This window comes from Dermacentor variabilis, chromosome 2 (genome assembly GCF_050947875.1).
Source record: "Dermacentor variabilis isolate Ectoservices chromosome 2, ASM5094787v1, whole genome shotgun sequence".
NCBI classification, from domain to species: Eukaryota; Metazoa; Arthropoda; class Arachnida; order Ixodida; family Ixodidae; genus Dermacentor; species Dermacentor variabilis.
The window spans coordinates 102,485,502-102,503,372 of record NC_134569.1 but is presented as its reverse complement, the minus strand read 5'-3'; the positions used below and the strand labels follow the sequence as shown (position 1 = coordinate 102,503,372).

The following is a 17,871-nucleotide window of genomic DNA, read 5'->3' as shown; positions in this document are numbered from 1 at the left end:
AAGTTCCTCCTTTACACCACGCATCAGTAGGCGGACTTTCGTCTCCTCAGACATTTCTGGGTCGGCGTGGCGGAAAAGACGGCTCATTTCCTTAGTGAAGATAGCGATCCTCTCATTCGGCAGCTGCGCTCTGGTCTCCAGTAGAGCTTGGGCTCGCTCTTTTCGCACGACGCTTGTAAATGTTTGCAGGAAGCCGCTTCGGAAGAGGTCCCACGTCGTCAAGGTGGCTTCTCGATTCTCGAACCACGTCCTGGCGGCGTCCTCCAATGCAAAATAGACATGTCGTAGCTTGTCGTCGTTTGCCCAGCTGTTAAACGTAGCGACCCTCTCATACGTTTCCAGCCAGCTTTCCGGGTCCTCAAATGTGGAGCCGCGGAACGTCGGTGGTTCCCTGGGCTGCCAGAGCACGATGGGGGACGCTGGGGCTACCATTGGGGTTGCCTTGGTCACAATCTTCTTGGTCTTCTCCGGTAGAAATCCGTGCTCCGGGGGCAGCTGTTGAAGACGGCGGCTTGCTCGATGGTCCGGAACTACGTTGGTGTTCTCTTTGCGGTCCGGGCTTGGATCACGGCTTGTCGGGGGCGTCCGGTACATGAACAAAAAGCACCTCCACCAGATGTCACGTGGTGGTGACGTTGAAGAACACAGCAGCAATACTGTGAAAGACAAAACTAACTTTTATTGGGCGAACCTGTGCCCACAAAAACAGGCTACACTTATAGCACAACGATAGCGGGAACATGGTCGGCGATCGTCGAAAATCTGATCAGCGGGTCAAGCTCGTCGGCTTTTATACAGCAGTCGTCGACCGCTCCAGATAAATCGTTGGGACCTGCGTGCCTTCCACAAAGTTCTACACCATTCGCGTCACGCAATGAAATCAGATAAACAAGGTTCGGCGACAACAGACAGAGGATAGAAGCATCGATAACTTTCCAGAAACTTCGGATACATGCAGGCGTGTCCCGCGCTGTGCGATAAGGTTTGTTAGGCGGCGAAACGTGATCGCCCAATAAATATAAGCACACGTGTCAGTATTCACTAACAAGCCGCCCAGCTGATACCACGTTCATATCGCGTCCACTGCACTCGTAGTCACGCGTTAAATAATTACTCTAATAAGCAGTAAAGACACGACACGCTTTCGCTATCCTTTCTTCATAATCCTTAACCGTTATACTGTAAAATAAAACCAGCAAAATAGAAACAATTGCAGATACGGGGGAAATTCGTCCGTCCGTCTGTCTGTCTGTCTGTCTGTCTGTCTGTCTGTCTGTCTGTCTGTCTGTCTGTCTGTCTGTCTGTCTGTCTGTCTGTCTGTCCGCCCGTCCGTCCGTCTGTCTGTCTGTCTGTCTGTCTGTCTGTCTGTCTGTCTGTCTGTCTGTCTGTCTGTCTGCCCGTCCGTCCGTCTGTCTGTCTGTCTGTCTGTCTGTCTGTCTGTCTGTCTGTCTGTCTGTCTGTCTGTCTGTCTGTCTGTCTGTCTGTCTGTCTGTCTGTCTGTCTGTCTGTCTGTCTGCCCGTCCGTCCGTCTGTCTGTCTGTCTGTCTGTCTGTCTGTCTGTCTGTCTGTCTGTCTGTCTGTCTGTCTGTCTGTCTGTCCGTCCGTCCGTCCGTCCGTCCGTCCGTCCGTCCGTCTGTCTGTCTGTCTGTTTCCTGCCTTATTTACGTCACATGAGCATTTGTCTTCTTATATTTATAGACAATCACCCCGTCAAACCCGGTAGACAAACAAATAACCAGTAGCAAGTTTGAGCTTAGCTGCAGATCTAGGAACGATGTCTCGATTCCCTGACCCGCTCTCCTATTTCTGTTGGCCAGTCCCTTATAAAAGGCAATGTCTCTTATTGCGTCGTTCAGCGGTATTTCTGTCGCAAGTTCTCTACTGAGGTTACAGTATCGGAATACAGAGAAGGAGGGGGGGCGCACAGGCATTCGTTTAGGTGAAAAACGCGCTGAATTGTGCGGAGTCTTTTCACTCGTTTAGCGGACAGCTTCCCAGCATCAGATAAAAAAATTAATCAAAGCCCGTCTTCTGTTACACATGGCAAACTATTCATCTTCGCCACCGCTACCACCACCACCATAATCATCATCATAATCACCGAGAACAAGGCCTGTCCTTCAGTCTCGGGCAAGGAGCATCCGTCCTTGCGTTCGTCTAGTGTGCTATAGTACCTCTTTTACGTTTGTTGTCTGCTTTGCTACTGTTTAGGCAACAACGCAAATGCAGGACACCGGGCACAGTAACATGCGATGAAGACAAGCATTGACTGTCTCATGTTGTTTATTGTGAACAGTACATCTATAGCTCTCAACAAACTAAACGAGAAAAGGTAGAATCGAAGCAAAAATAAAAGTGACAACGTTACCATAACCCAACACGCCTTCACAGGCTTTCCAAAGAGATCACTTCTTTGTCAGAAAGATCAATCGGTGGTTTGCAGCATAGTTCTCAAAGTCTGCGTAAAACAAACGGCTACTGCTTTTGAGTTGAGCCTCCTGATTTCATCTTTTCTGACCCGTTAAGCAACATGTGTGCGTAAAACGACACAATTGCCGGGCGCGTTGACCGCCATGGTTAGACGCGCAATAATTTTTCACATCAGGAAGTGTTATGCAAGTTAATAGTATGTGCAGTGAGCGACAGTGATGACCGCTGTATTTGATGAGAGCATGAGCAGCGTTAAGTTCAGCAGCACGTGGTATAGCTTGCATTTCCTCTCTCTCTCTCTCTCTCTCTCTCTCCATGCTACCACTTCGAAAAAACAGAAACAAAGAACGGTTGTCGAGCGAGCAAGACGAAACTTGTCTTTGACAATACCGTCCGTGGTATCGTGTTTCTTTGAACGAATTACTTCCGTACTACTTTGTCTTAAACCATCGCGTCGCTTTAAACCATCGCGTCGCTGGTTTAATGATGACGCTCAAGAAGTAAGCTTTGGAGTAGTCCAGGCTCATGAAGAAAAGCAACAGCAAAAATCACACAGCTGTCACGCCCGAATGCACCGAAGTGGTGTTTTGTTTTCTCTCTTCCTTTTGTTATCTTTCTTCTTTATTTTATTTAAAAGACAAGCCCGACTCAAGGGAGATGGCTGCGTAAAAAAACGCAGGCTAGGAGATGACGCATAAAAAAATATATGCAATTTATTAATTTTTTTTCCGACACAATTTGTAAACGCTTCGCTGGCCTTCTTTGAAACGCGTGGCTCGCAGCAACAAAATTAATCACCGATGGCTCTGGTTCTTGTCACTTAAAATTTTGTATTGTTTAGCGGTTCCCCCGAGAAACGCTCGGCTTAGAGGCACGAAAAATAAAAGATGTATTTTCTTTTTCTTCTTCTTGTGTAACGCCATGGGTGCGATAATGACTTCGGCTGCGTGAAAAAACTTCGCTCCTCGCTTTTGTCTGGGCCGACGGAGATACATTAGTTGAATAATGACACGTCGCTCGTTTGCCTATAGGCTCGGATGCATATTTCGCGGCGAGTTTCTTTATGAAATGTAGCTCATTGTGACGAGATTCTTAAGACAAAGGGGCAGAGAGACGGCTTCCTCGAGGCTTCGCTATAGACTCCTCAAGATAGTGAGCCAGGCGGTGATGCTAAGAAAGCTACGTGCGTTATTCGATTTCTTATTTTTACTTACTTTTCTAAGTTGAAAAGACACTTCTCCTGGCGTCTATTGTCTGAAGACTACGCATCAGTATCCGGCGGAGTGACACTCTTATTCAATATTGCTGTCCCGTTCAGTTTACTGTTCTAAAGGGTATGGTGGTGAAGTGTTCAGAGGAGGCTGTTCTTTCGTATAGGACAGAACCATAACATTTCCACAGTTAGATCATCTGTGTTGTTGTAAAATTAGAAAAATTTTATTGTTAGTTTCGTCTGTTGAAAACCACACACTGTACTTGAAGTCATGTATTGTCCGGTGAACCACACAAGCTTTGACTGACATACAAGACATGCAGATAGACGGACACATTCGCTTTCTTGCATCCTAATTAGGCTACACGTGCAATGCGAGGGACAGACGTCATGCGTGTGCGTGTGTGTGTTTACACCGAACACTTATTTTATATATAACCTACAGAAGTTACTCAAATAACTTCACTGCAAATAAATTATTGCATAGCTGGACATCCTTTGCAAAAAAAAAAAACGTACATATCATTCGCTAACTATTCAATTAATTAGCTTCTTAGTTACAATCGTTACGGCACACGTTTATAATGCAAAATGGAAGAGAATCGCTTTATAAACGCGTAATTCGATGTTTATAGATTTTAAAGGGGACATGTAAACCTATATAAACCTGCTACGTAGCATTGGCGTAATATGGAGTATGGCTATAAGCGGTTCGTCTCGCCCCTGATGCAGAAGGGGCTATATGCGTCAAACCGGGAGTTGCACGCAGCGCCAATCGGAATGAGGACTTGGGAAGAGGTAAGTGCGACGGCAGCTTCATTTTACGCCACGCTATTGCATCACGCGGGATTTGGACAGAGAGTCACGTTGTGGCGGTGAGGCGTGCGTAATCAGGGGTAAATTGAACGAATAATTCGACGCCAGTTATTCCGGTCCGCACGGCCAATTCTAAATGTAGAAACGCGGAACTAGACTATCATGACTATTCCCTTCAACTTTCCAATATATACAGGTGCCGTAAAATTAGTACCGAGGTAGTTAATTATTGTAATTAATTTAAATAGTACGCAGATTGCTTTAGTTTCCTTTCTTTTTTTTTTCTTGCAAATCATGCCCGCCTTGATTGATACTTCATCTTAAGTGACATAATTCGAGTAACATCTGTAGGTATTTTTTTTTAGTCTTCGAAGTAAAAAAAAGAACACTGTATAATCACGCACACATAAAAACACCCAAGCGAACCATAGCCACGCAGATGGCATACCTACCTACATATCGCTGATAGCCCAGCGTTTATTTGCATAATTTTCATTAAAGCACTTCAGAGGACCGATATAATTCACCGGTATCACGATCGACCCACCCCCTGTAAGAGTTGAGGAGGACGTCGGGATGAAAAACTTGGAAGGTTTATTTACATTATTTACAGTGAGAGTCAATTAACAGTCTTAAAGTCATTACGGGCCGGCAGCAACTCGGACGCTGCGGCCCGCGGCAAGAAGCTCGAAAGAGATGAAACAAGGAATGCTCTAGGAATGCTCTCTTGCTGCTCCCGGTCTGTGTCTTTTAAGGCCTTCGGTGTCTCGAAGACACGTCACGTTCGGCTAACGGGAGAGCCCGCTCAGGTGACGCCATTTTCGGCCAATGGTAGGCGCCCGTGCGATGGAGCCACACCCGGCGAAGAGAGTCGCTGCTTGGTCCCCCTGCGGTCTTGCCTTGCTGACTTGCAATGCGCCGTCACAATAGGCGGATGGGGGCCACGCTGCCAGGTTTTCACGGTGAATTGCAGCCGTATTGCTTCGGGACCCACTTTACATGCAACAGTGCCAGGCTCTCGCTTCACTTTCTGGAAGAGTCAAGCAGTGAATAGCTCCACCTGCGGCACACGAAGTGGGGGCCGCCAACTTGTTTGCACGTGCCGCGCCTCAGGAATCTGGCATCCGTGCTTCTGCGCTCCCTAATTAGCTGTGGTGCGATTCGATGTGGTCTGGTGAACTCGAAGTAGGCTCAGGAAACGGTCCCGTATCTGACACACCGCTTTTGAGTGTTGTACCCTCGATATCGGCCCAACCACTCGGCCTGCCTTTCACTGCATTTCTCAGTTTCACATTTCGTCATGACGAAACGACGAGAATGGCTGAGATGTTCCGCGTTGATCGCGCACGTTTCTACATGATGCTCGCGTTATTCAGGTGAATACGTCGCGCCTTGCGTTCAGTCATCATGGTACTAAAATGATTAAATTATGCTCGATTAACAAGCTCGAAACACGGCAATAGATTCGGTAGACGCGAGTACACACGTACTGCAGTTCCAGTAGCGCAAACACGTCCGAGTTGTTGAATCGGCGGCTACATAGTGCTGCACACGCGCCAACGCATCGCCTCTCGCGCGTACCATCGAAACCTTGACTTCATCGCAGTCCTTTCCCGCCGGGTCTTTAGAAAGCAAAATAAAAAATCTGACCAACAGAATAGAAATAACTCGCGAAGCGGCTTGATCTTCGCAAGCCGCGACAGTGTTTTTGCCTGCCGGTACACTATAGTCGTGGACGGCATAACACTCAAATAAAGCTGTGGCAGGTACATGAACATCGTGTACATCACGTATACATCATTGGCGAGACAAAGAGTTCTAATTTTTGTGAAAGTACTCGACACTAAAAGGAATTTGTCCACCAAACTGGTCTCAAAAGGCTTCCAACTGGAAGCAGGCAGCCAGCCCGAAGCGGCAAAGCACGTGCGCAGTCACTCGCCGGAAAAGCACAAAAATCGTCTGCTTCTGCCAGTTTATAGCGTTTCGTCACCGCTCCTACCACAGCACACAATAAACAAACCTTAAATACAGGGAAAATCCATGCGCAAACACCCAACATTTCTTAATGTCTCAGCTCGTGAAGCTGTATGAGCGGCCCCAGAGCGAAGGACCAAACTGCGAGGGCGAGCGACAAAAGAAAGAGCGAGCCACAAGGAGGCCAGAAGGAGAGGCCGGGCGTGGAGGAATGTAGCTGCCTTTAGTTTTATTTAGCGGCTTAGAATGGGACTGCACGGTGGCGGCCACCTTGTGGCGCAGAGCTCAACCAGACAGACAAAGAGCTAAAATTGCAGTAAACAAGTAAGTCCTACTTCGCTGCTGGCGTAAATTTACAGCAGCGGTGTAGTCGTGTGCACGATTACGCCGCTGCTGAAAATTTATACCATCGGCGAAATCAAATATATTTGGTAAATGCAGTAATAGCTGTGGACATCACCAGCAGAAAAGAAGCGACACCGAGGCGCTCGATTTTTGTTAATTTTATTGCGATAGCAAATATGCGGACACTCCAGGCGCATTTCTGCCGTCGCCGTCGCCGTGAGGTTCGTATGAGTGAAAGAGTGTGAGAGTGAGCCGGCGAACGCGGTCAATCTCGCGTGCGCAAGCGAGGAACGCCGCCTAGATGCGTGCCCTCTCCTGTGGTGCGTGAGGCAGGGGGGGAGTCAGGCGGGGGAGGAGGGGCGTTCTTCTCTGGCGGCTACTAGGGTGCCTCGATGTCCTCCTCGCCCGCCGCTCTGTACAGAGTGGAGACAACATGGCGTCTACTATGGCGCTGGTCACGCGTATCGTGGACGCCGTAGTAGACGCCTTCGGTGGACGCCAGGGACGCGTTGCCGGTGCTCGTGTGTCTTGAAAGCGATCTGCGACGTGGCCAAAGTGCGCGCCCGCGCGGGACTCATCTTCAAAGCGATCTGCGATGTGTGCAGAGTGCGACTAGTGCCGGTAGCTTCTATGCGCTGTGCTTTCGACGCTTCGTTCGCGCTGAAGCGACAGATGCACGGAAGTCAATTGGCTCGCGAATGCTGCCGCGATTTCCAACTCCAACGTTTTCACAGACAGTTTCCGCTGTCATCGAGCGAGATGTGTTCATGTTTACCTGTGCGCACGTGACACCGTGCTGGTTAACTTAGTTAAAACATGTCGAAGGGCTAGTCCCATTGAATCCATGATAGAATGTGAAAACGCGATTGAACAAGGAAGTTGAAAGAAGCACACACACACAAAGACAGCGCTGTCTCTGTGTGTCTGTTTCTTTCTACGTCCTAGTTGAGTCACGCTTACATATTCTATCATTGTTAATTTAGTTAGTACGCGAATGTTTACAAGTTTATGCGGCCGATAAAACTGCTATCGTTACTTCGTACAGCTGTGCACTAATTTGCTATCGCAATCGGTGCTCCGCCTTTTGGACGGAACTGCGAATTTTTTCTTAACTTGCCTCCCACCGGCAGCAAGTTAACGTTTCGTCCACTTTCATTTTCCGGTTTATTATTATTATTATTATTATTATTATTATTATTATTATTATTATTATTATTATTATTATTATTATTTTCTACATTTCAATTTCAACCCCGACTAATTTCCACGATAATTTCCTTGGCTTCATTGTCTGTTGGCTTTATATCATCATAAGACAGACAGACAGACAGACAGACAGACAGACAGACAGACAGACAGACAGACAGACAGACAGACAGACAGACAGACAGACAGACAGACAGACAGACAGACAGACAGACAGACAGACAGACAGACAGACAGACAGACAGACAGACAGACAGACAGACAGACAGACAGACAGACAGACAGACAGACAGACAGACAGACAGACAGACAGACAGACAGACAGACAGACAGACAGACAGACAGACAGACAGACAGACAGACAGACAGACAGACAGACAGACAGACAGACAGACAGACAGACAGACAGACAGACAGACAGACAGACAGACAGACAGACAGACAGACAGACAGACAGACAGACAGACAGACAGACAGACAGACAGACAGACAGACAGACAGACAGACAGACAGACAGACAGACAGACAGACAGACAGACAGACAGACAGACAGACAGACAGACAGACAGACAGACAGACAGACAGACAGACAGACAGACAGACAGACAGACAGACAGACAGACAGACAGACAGACAGACAGACAGACAGACAGACAGACAGACAGACAGACAGACAGACAGACAGACAGACAGACAGACAGACAGACAGACAGACAGACAGACAGACAGACAGACAGACAGACAGACAGACAGACAGACAGACAGACGGACGGACGGACGGACGGACGGACGGACGGGCAGACAGACAGACAGACAGACAGACAGACAGACAGACAGACAGACAGACAGACAGATAGGTAGATAGATAGATAGATAGATAGATAGATAGATAGATAGATAGATAGATAGATAGATAGTAGATAGATAGATAGATAGATAGATAGATAGATAGATAGATAGATAGATAGATAGATAGATAGATAGATAGATAGATAGATAGATAGATAGATAGATATTGAAGTGGAGAAAGGGAAATGAGCCAAATGGTGGGTGACGTGATGCCACCGTTAAAGGCCAACTGTAGCGGAATTATGAAGCTTGTAAAAATCTTAGTTTACAAGATAGTCTAGATATAAAGGAGCCTCCGTGTAAAATTTCACTTTTGTAATACGAGTGGAAGCGCCAAGAGAATTTCGCAAAAGTAGCCTCGTTTTGTTACCGAAATGAAAAAACGCCGCCATTACCGCTCCCGGCAGTAGTGACGCATGACGGAGATACGAGCGGCTACTTCGCATGACCTCAGAGATCACGCGGCACGCCGAAATATCTCAGAGTCGAAGTTGTAGGACTTGCGTCACAACCGCCAACGACCAGCTACACGTGCTGTCTGCTTATAGGTGCTGTTTAAAGGCTTCTCATCCGAAAATTGTACAATTACCAGCCCTTTGGCTCTGCCAAGATTACTTTAATGGTAATGTCCTTCTCATTCATGGCCGATTCAGTCAAAGTGAAATTTCGTTTCAGTTGGTCATTACGCGCGAGGCTAAAAAAATTAATAAACATAAAGTTCCAGCGTATATATATATATATCAGTAGTATGAAGCAAGGTTGAGCGAAACAAAAAAAATCCACACAGCACATAATACCCCCTATGGAATGTCAAGAGAAGGCAATGGTCTAGGTATAGTTCCTAAAGAGAGCAGAGGGTAACCCACTGTTGTGAGCTTTATACACGTCTCGTCTCTGCTGCTCATAAAGCGGACAAATCAATAGTGCATGTGATATGTCCTCGCTTGGTTCTCCACGAGCACATGGTGGTTGTTCAGCACGCCCTATTTCATGCAGGAATAGGTTGGTGAAGGTCCCACCTAGCCAAAGTCGATGAAACAAAGTTTACATATCTCTGAAAGCCAACAGAAAGTCTGAAATTTAGTTGGGGGTCCACTGCATAAAGAATAATAAGTGCCTACTGTAAGTGGGCACTTCAATATATCTACAAAGGGGCCACTCATCATTTTAACTATAGTTCACAGAAGACAACAGGCGACAATGATTACGTTTCATTACGTTATTATGAAAACTGCAGAAGAGGAACTGAAGAAAGCAACGGGGCTGTCAGTGATACAGCCCCGGTAAAACAATAAGCAGCAACTTAGCGATTCAGCTGACTTTCGTCTGCTTCTTTTCAATACGTCCTCTCAATGGCGACAGTGTCAACGGTACAAGAGAACCGAGTGGGGCAATTTATTCGAGAATCTTCCTATCGGGGAGCTTCTTTCTATCTCCTTCTTGTTCTTTGTTCTCCCTCATCTGTTCCCTCTTTTCAACGGGGACAAAACGAGATTACGTTTTCAAAACAATGCCCCAAAAAGAGCCGGCGACGCGCGAAGCCACGGCGGGAAAAAAGATAAAGAAGTCCACACATACGCGATACAGACAGACGGTCGGACGAGTATTGTAGGAGAATAAAGAAAACTTGCGAACGAAGACGACGAACCAATAGGAGAAAGTGAGAGCGTTACAGTAACCAAAATGAAAAAACAAGAAAGAAACAAAGCGAGATAGGACAAGGCAATAGTTCTCCGAAGGAAAAGAAGACCCTCCATTGTTCACTAAAATCAGCTTCCAAAGAGACAAGGGGAGGTCGCGAAGCGCTCTCCAACCAAACATAACGCCCCGCTTTTTTTATTTCGTCTCGCGAAAATACTTTCACGAGGGATGGATAGCGAGACAAGAAAAGACAGCGCCCGACCGACCCAGCTCCTTTCCTAAAAAAAAAACAAAAAATACTTTGGGGCTTCGAGAAACAGACTCGACCGGGGTGACAGAGAAAGTACAACACTGCCCATGTCTAGCGTTTCTCCCTCTCTCTTCTTTTTTAACAGAAGCACACTCCGCGCAGAGCAGCAGCAGAAGCAATCCGCTTCGTCAATGAGACACATGGACTGCGAACTCTCGCTTTCCTCTTTTATCCCTTTGTTTATCCTGTTCGCCTTTTGCGTTTCCTTAACAGGGAGCTCTCTCCGGCTGCGAGCTGATGAATTCGCTTCATTTCCACACCGGCTGTCGGAGAACAGTGACGGAGAAGAAAGCCAGCGCGGCCGGAGGGCCAGACGGAAAGCAAACGGAGGTGCCCGCGCCGCTTTGCTTTGAAAGAAATCCGGAGCCCTCGTCTTTTCTCATCCAAATTTCCTCCCTTTTTGGTGGCACAATGCCGCCTATATAGACACAATCGAGCGCGCGTGCTAGCGCGCGAATCCTTTTAAGCATTTACGTTTTTCTCTTTCTCTCACTCTTTCCCTTCTCACATTCCTCTGCACCCCTCTGCTAGCGTTCTTCAAGTTCCGGCCGGATTGCTACACTTTGCAGGGAAAGGAAGGGGGGGGGGGATGCCATTTCCTCCCTTCCGCCGCAGTTTCTCGCGCACCCTGGTGGCCAACGTGCTAGCGACCTGCGGGCAAAGCAAAGCCCGAACCGTGAGAAGAGAGAAAGGGGTACAGCCTGTTGGCGGGGAGAGGAGGAATGCAAAACGGAATTGAATGACATCGCGTGAAAGCAAGCCCAGTGCCTATGCGCGTACGAATCTTGCCGCCAAAAACGCCGCTCCGCTTCTCTTTCGCCCATACAGTGCCGCGTGCGTATAGGTTTTTCACATCTAAAGAAGGTGTCAAAGGAGGAGGGGTGCTGCATGCACACGCCACGCACACACAGTATCTATCTTCTTGTATATGCAACTCGCCAAAAAAAGGGAAAACGCCAGTCTGTTCACTTTTCTATAGGTGCTAACTCTTTTTCTTCTTTCCCTAGCTCTTCCGATCTCTCTTCCCTTTTCTTTTCCTTTCCGCGTTCTGTCGTTCACGCAGCCAGCGGGCGAGAAACCCTTTCGCTCGCCCGGATTCGCTGCGTGCGCGGTGAATTCCCGTACGCTCGCGCCGCGCTCTCCGCTTGTTTCTGCTCTATTTTCCGTCTCCCGAAGCATTCGATCCTCGCGAGTGCGCCATTCTTCCGCCCTTTGTGCTATCCCATTGTGTCTCGCTAAAGGGGGAAAAATCTCTCTTCTTTTCCTCACCGTCTGCCTCCACCGGTACAATATTTTCCTTTCTCACTTTCCGTTCACTTTTCTTTCTTTCTTTCTTTCTTTCTTTCTTTCTTTCTTTCTTTCTTTCGCCACCGGGCGAGTGCGCGCTTCCTACGTTTTTGAGCGCTTGTGTCTCGACGCGACGCTCGGTATACAGAAGTGCACCGTTCAGCGCGCGAGCGGTGACCGGGGCGACTGAGGGGTGAAAAAAAAATGTAAAAGGGAAGGAAACACACCCGGAAGAAGGAAAACGATTAAAAAAGGAAATTAAATCGAAAACTAGTAAGCCCGAGAAAGCCTCGTACTAAGCGAAAATTGCGCACATGAAGGAGACCAAAAAAAAAAGAAGACAAAATAAAGGAGGAGACGCAGGAGAGATGGCGCTGTGCCCTCTTCTCTTCTCAATCGAGTGAAATTGAATGAAAATGAGTCTCTCACCGTTTCAATTCGGTCGCTGGTCTCGCTTTCTCCACAGAGACGAGGCTCGGTAGACGAATTCGAAAAGCGTATAGAAAAGAGGCGACAATAGATTTTGAAAGAAAGAAAAAGCACTTCACTGCTGCACAACGCTTGTCTTGTTGTTTCTGTTTTTTTTTCCTTCGCTTTCTTGTGTCTGTCTTTCTCCCCAGTGCTGTTTCGTTATGGAATATTCCTTCGCGCTTCCTATATACGTATTTTCTTTTTCTTTTTTCCCTAATCATTGCAGTAGTAACATTACAGTAAGGAAGCTACAGTAACTGAATTACTACTGAACGAATTGGGACAGATTGCAAGTAATACACACTATATACAGTGAATAACTTTTCCGCATGTCTTGAACAAGGCATAAGTTCACAGGAAGATGGAGACTTGATGTGGCAAACAGTAGTCGAACGAGGACCGGCAACATTTCTTGTTCGACCACTCTCCATTATTTATCCGCAAGGCTACTGTTGGCAGCGCAATTATCCATTTTGCGGCAGTAGCTTCCGTACTACAGAACTGCGCACAATAGCTAGCTTGAACGCCAGCCAGACAAAGTCGGGGCGAGCCGACTTGTCCAACCTAGGTCGGGTTGTCGTGCCGTGGCCGGCCTACGAGATCGCACGGGCGCCGTCGCGATCTCGGAGGCTACGGTCGTGCTGATAGCGCATCGGCCAGAGGTAACATCGGGGGAGGATTGTGTAGGCACGCGCTTGCATGCTGAAGGTGGTTTGCCTAGCTCGACTCGCTTGGGCGATATTACACCTAAACACGGACGGGTCGGTTTGTCTCAGATCAAATTCTGACTCTGCCTGCTCGGGTCGAGTTCATCTTAGCAGAACTATAGGAGAGGATAAAACTTAGAGGGACCTTTTAAGTCGCATTACGCCTCCTATTATGCGTAAAATTACACAATTAAAGCTTTAGAAATGAAGGCATCCATGTAATATATATCTTTGTCTGAGGGGAATGACGAAATGCGCAAGTATAAGCTGTCACTTCAATACTATTTTACGTTTACATTCTCCTTTACAGCCATGACACTACGCCCTTTGTTGCGTCAGCCGCTTCCGCAGTGTGTCTACGTTTAACAGGTCCAGGAAGGTACAGTTGCCTTTTCTCTCTCCATCACAATAGCAGTCGGTGCGCATGCGCCTAGGACGCCAATAAACGCCTTTTTGTCTCGGAAATAGCGGTCCTATATTCACCGTCCTATAGCTACAGCTATATTTGTGCGTGCGATTCAGTTTCGGCTTCTTCGTCCCACCCTTTCTGAGCCGCATTCGCCAGCCGAGTATACAACTCGGAGTTCCGCTTGGAGCACCACTGCGCTGCTGCAGTAAGCCGTCTGCTCCGCGAATTTGCATGACACCACTGCTGTTTCGCTCGACGCGTGAACAATGCTACACGCGTGAGTGTGTGCGCGCATTCCCTTCGTTAAATTGTACCTCGCTTTGCACCCACTCGCCACGCAGTGTTGCTTCGTGCGTCACCTCTTTTATGGGTTCAGTGTTCGTGTGGAGTCTATGGGGCGCAGCGGTACCGTTGAATACTCGAAGCACGATATAAAGAAGGACGACGCGGCAAGCGAACCGTTTTCCCTGAAACTATATATATATATATATATATATATATATATATATATATATATATATATATATATATATATATATATATATATATATATATATATATATATATATAGAGAGAGAGAGAGAGAGAGAGAGAGAGAGAGAGAGAGAGAGAGAGAGACTTCAGCGAACAGGTCGTGAAAAGAAAAGCAGGTTTCACTGAGCGCAACGACGGCGCGAAATCACGGGGAGGAACAAGGAGGCTGCGGATCAGAGTCGCGTAGGCGTGTAGACTGAAACGAAACCGGTGGTAAAGAATAAGAGTGGCGTCCTTGTATGCTTTTTCTTTCTTCCTTTATTCCTTCATTCATTTTTGTTTCCACCATTCACGTACGTGTATCAGTCCTTACGCAAAGGAGAAAACTTAAGGCCCTAGTCAGCGTCAAAAAAATTAAAAAAGAAGGAAAGAAAGAAAAAGTGACACCAAGAGACGAGAGCAACACATGTGAAGAGCCAGGTTAAGGCAGCGCGAAATCGTTTAAAAGGAATAAAAACCAACGGTGAATGAAAAGTCCGAGAGGCGTTTGGGCGCAGAGGTAGACGCATCGTTTTGCTCCCGTGCAGACAACAAAGGACTGCTTACAATGGGAACCAAGTGGAATGCACAAAGGGAGGGGAGAGGGGGGTCCCTTTTCTCTCATTCACCCCCTCTCAATCCACTATCCCAACAATCGTGGAGAGGTCTGTGACGAAAAAGAAGCGGGGGAAAAAATTGTTAGAGAGAAATAACACAGGGAAAGTGTTTTCGTCGCGCGCGCGCGCCTCCAATTCCTTTTGTGGCGGCTCTCCCGTATACCGCATTTTAACACGCTCCCAGGTTTTATATATATATATATATATATATATATATATATATATATATATATATATATATATATATATATATATATATATATATATATATATATATATTTCTTTTTCGCAACCGTAGGTGGCTCGATTTGCGCCGAATTGTTTCGGTTTTGTTGCCTCGTTCATCCGGAAACGCGATAGAAAGTGCCACGCGGGGACGGCTGCAGTAAAAGGCGCCGTGGCCAGTCGTGTACGGTGGCACAGCAGGAATGCGCTACGCGGCGGACGTGTACGGGGTGAAACATCTCGTATAGAGGCATTTGCCTCCTCTCCCCTCTTGCTTCTGTACTCTCACCTCTCTTATTTGAGTGTGCGAGAGCGCATACAACGAAAAGTGCGCTATTTGGGTCGCATTCTATGTAGCAGCTTCTTGTCGTTTTGTCGCGAACAGAATGAAGACCGCACGATGATGTGATCCTGTAGACACGTCTGCAAATACGAACAGCCGAGGCCGTAACATGCGCGAGCAGTGGTGCCGCTGCTATAGCGAAGCGTATCTGTTTTGCGTCGTACTTTCTTTAGCTTTCTTTTTCAGCCTTCAGATTTTTTTTTTTTTTTTTTTAGCGGTCTGAGGACATTGTAGAGTTTTAACACCGGCACTGGAAGTGCCATCCTGTAACGATCTTTTCTACCACTATCGTCTTAGAAACGTTTCTATGTTGTATTATTGTCCCCGCAACTATAGAGAGGAGGGGGTTAAAGGACGGGGGAGGGGGAGGGGATTACTGCGTATTCATGACAGGTGCTTACAACGAATTTGTACCGGTAAATAGCTAGAATATGGTGATTGCAATAACAGTTCTGTGTGATCTAGTTGAGGTCAGGTCAGTGCCACAAGATGGCACTATCAGCACTGCTGTGAAACTGGGTGGCTACAGAAGGGCAGTTAAATAAAGAACAAATAGGGGTATATGCGGTTAGAGAAACGCACCTTAGAGAATCGAAAGAGCCGCCAGTGATGGAGAACTATATTTGGGTAGGGTGCAACAGAACTTAATCGAAATGAAAGGGAGGGGGAGTCGGAATGCTCATACATAAGGCAGCCAAATGCGAAAAAGTAAATTCATAATGTCAAGAGCATCTTTGGTTATCATGAACAATTAGTGGAAAGAACGCTTGGCTGGGCGTAACATATTTGTGACCCGGAAATAAATGCAGAGAGAAGAATCAAGAGTTAGTGAAATGCCTAAGTGCTGATATTAGGGGTTTGAGGAATGGCGCCGAAATTACCCTATTAGGTGACATGAGTGCCCACATACAGGATCTAGATGCAGGCATGTACCCAGGAGAGGGGGGGGGGTCTCGCCCCCCGCCCGAAATTAAGCGGCACACACCTTCCCTCCCACCCTCCCCGCCCACGTTACCACTCCTCACACACATTCCTAAAGCGTCGCCAAACCAATCTTGAGACTTGGTAGCTATTCGGCGGTACAGTTTGCTGCCTTTTTCCCTCCTTTTGGGTGGCGTTAGTTATCGGCATCTCCTGGGGTGTGAAAGCCAGTTTTCTCATCGATTCGGTGCCCGCGCGATCAGCTCGAGATGCGTACAGTAGTCACTATCTATTGCAAAGGTGCAAATATGAAAATATGAAAATATACAAAGGGGGAGGGCAGCTGGGGAGGATCAGGTAACAGCAGATTTTTTGAAGGATGGTGGGCAGATTGTTCTAGAAAAACTGGCCACCCTGCATACGCAATGCCTCATGACTTCGAGCGTCCCGGAATCTTGGAAGAACGCTAACATAATCCTAATCCATAAGAAAGGGGACGCCAAAGACTTGAAAAATTATAGACCGATTAGCTTACTGTCCGTTGCCTACAAAGTATTTACTAAGGTAATCGCAAATAGAATCAGGAACACCTTAGACTTCTGTCAACCAAAGGACCAGGCAGGATTCCGTAAAGGCTACTTAACAATAGACCATATTCACACGATCAATCAGGTGATAGAGAAATGTGCGGAATATAACCAACCGTTATATATAGCTTTCATTGATTACGAGAAAGCGCTTGATTCAGTCGAAACCTCATCAGTCACGGAGGCATTACGGAATCAGGGTGTAGACGAGCGGTATTTAAAAATACTGAAAGATAACTATAGCGGCTCCACAGCCACTGTACTCCTCCATAAAGAAAGCAACAAAATCCCAATAAAGAAAGGCGTCAGGCAGGAAGATACGATCTCTCCAATGATATTCACATCGTGTTTACAGGAGCTATTCAGAGACCTGGATTGGGAAGAATTGGGGATAAGAGTTAATGGACAATACCATAGTAACTTGCGATTCGCTGATGATATTGCCTTGCCTAGTAACTCAGGGGACCAATTGTAATGCATGCTCACTGACCTGAAGAGGCAAATCAGAAGGCTGGGTCTAAAAATTAATCTGCAGAAAACTAAAGTAATGTTTAACAGTCTCGGAAGAGAACAGCAGTTTACGATAGGTAGCGATGCACTGGAAGTGGTAAGGGAATACATCTACTTGCGAGAGGTAGTGACCGCGGATCCGGATCATGAGACTGAAATAATTAGAAGAATAAGAATGGGCTGTGGTGCGTTTGGCAGGCATTCTCAGGTCATGAACAGCAAGTTGCCATTATCCCTCAAGAGAAAAGTGTATAACAGCTGTGTCTTACCAGTACTCACGTACGGGGCAGAAACCTGGAGGCTTACAAAAGAGAGTTCTACTTAAATTAAGAACGACGCAACGAGCTATGGAAAGAAGAATGATGGGCGCAACGTTAAATTATGGGGTTTTACGTGCCAAAACCACTTTCTGATTATGAGGCATGCCGTAGTGGAGGACACCGGGAAATTCGACCACCTGGGGTTCTTTAACGTGCACCTAACTCTAAGTACACAGG

The 17,871-nt window shown here is 46.9% G+C and overlaps 1 protein-coding gene across 1 annotated transcript in view; it reads left to right on the top strand.

Annotated features, from left to right (window-relative positions):
* Positions 1 to 17,871, top strand: part of LOC142572431 (progranulin-like) — a 461,641-nt gene that overhangs the window by 419,001 nt on the left and 24,769 nt on the right. Inside the window, exon 5 of the mRNA XM_075681534.1 lies at positions 13,560 to 13,628. The gene's annotated coding sequence lies outside the window, so the exon portion shown is untranslated. The remainder of the gene's footprint in view (positions 1 to 13,559; positions 13,629 to 17,871) is intronic.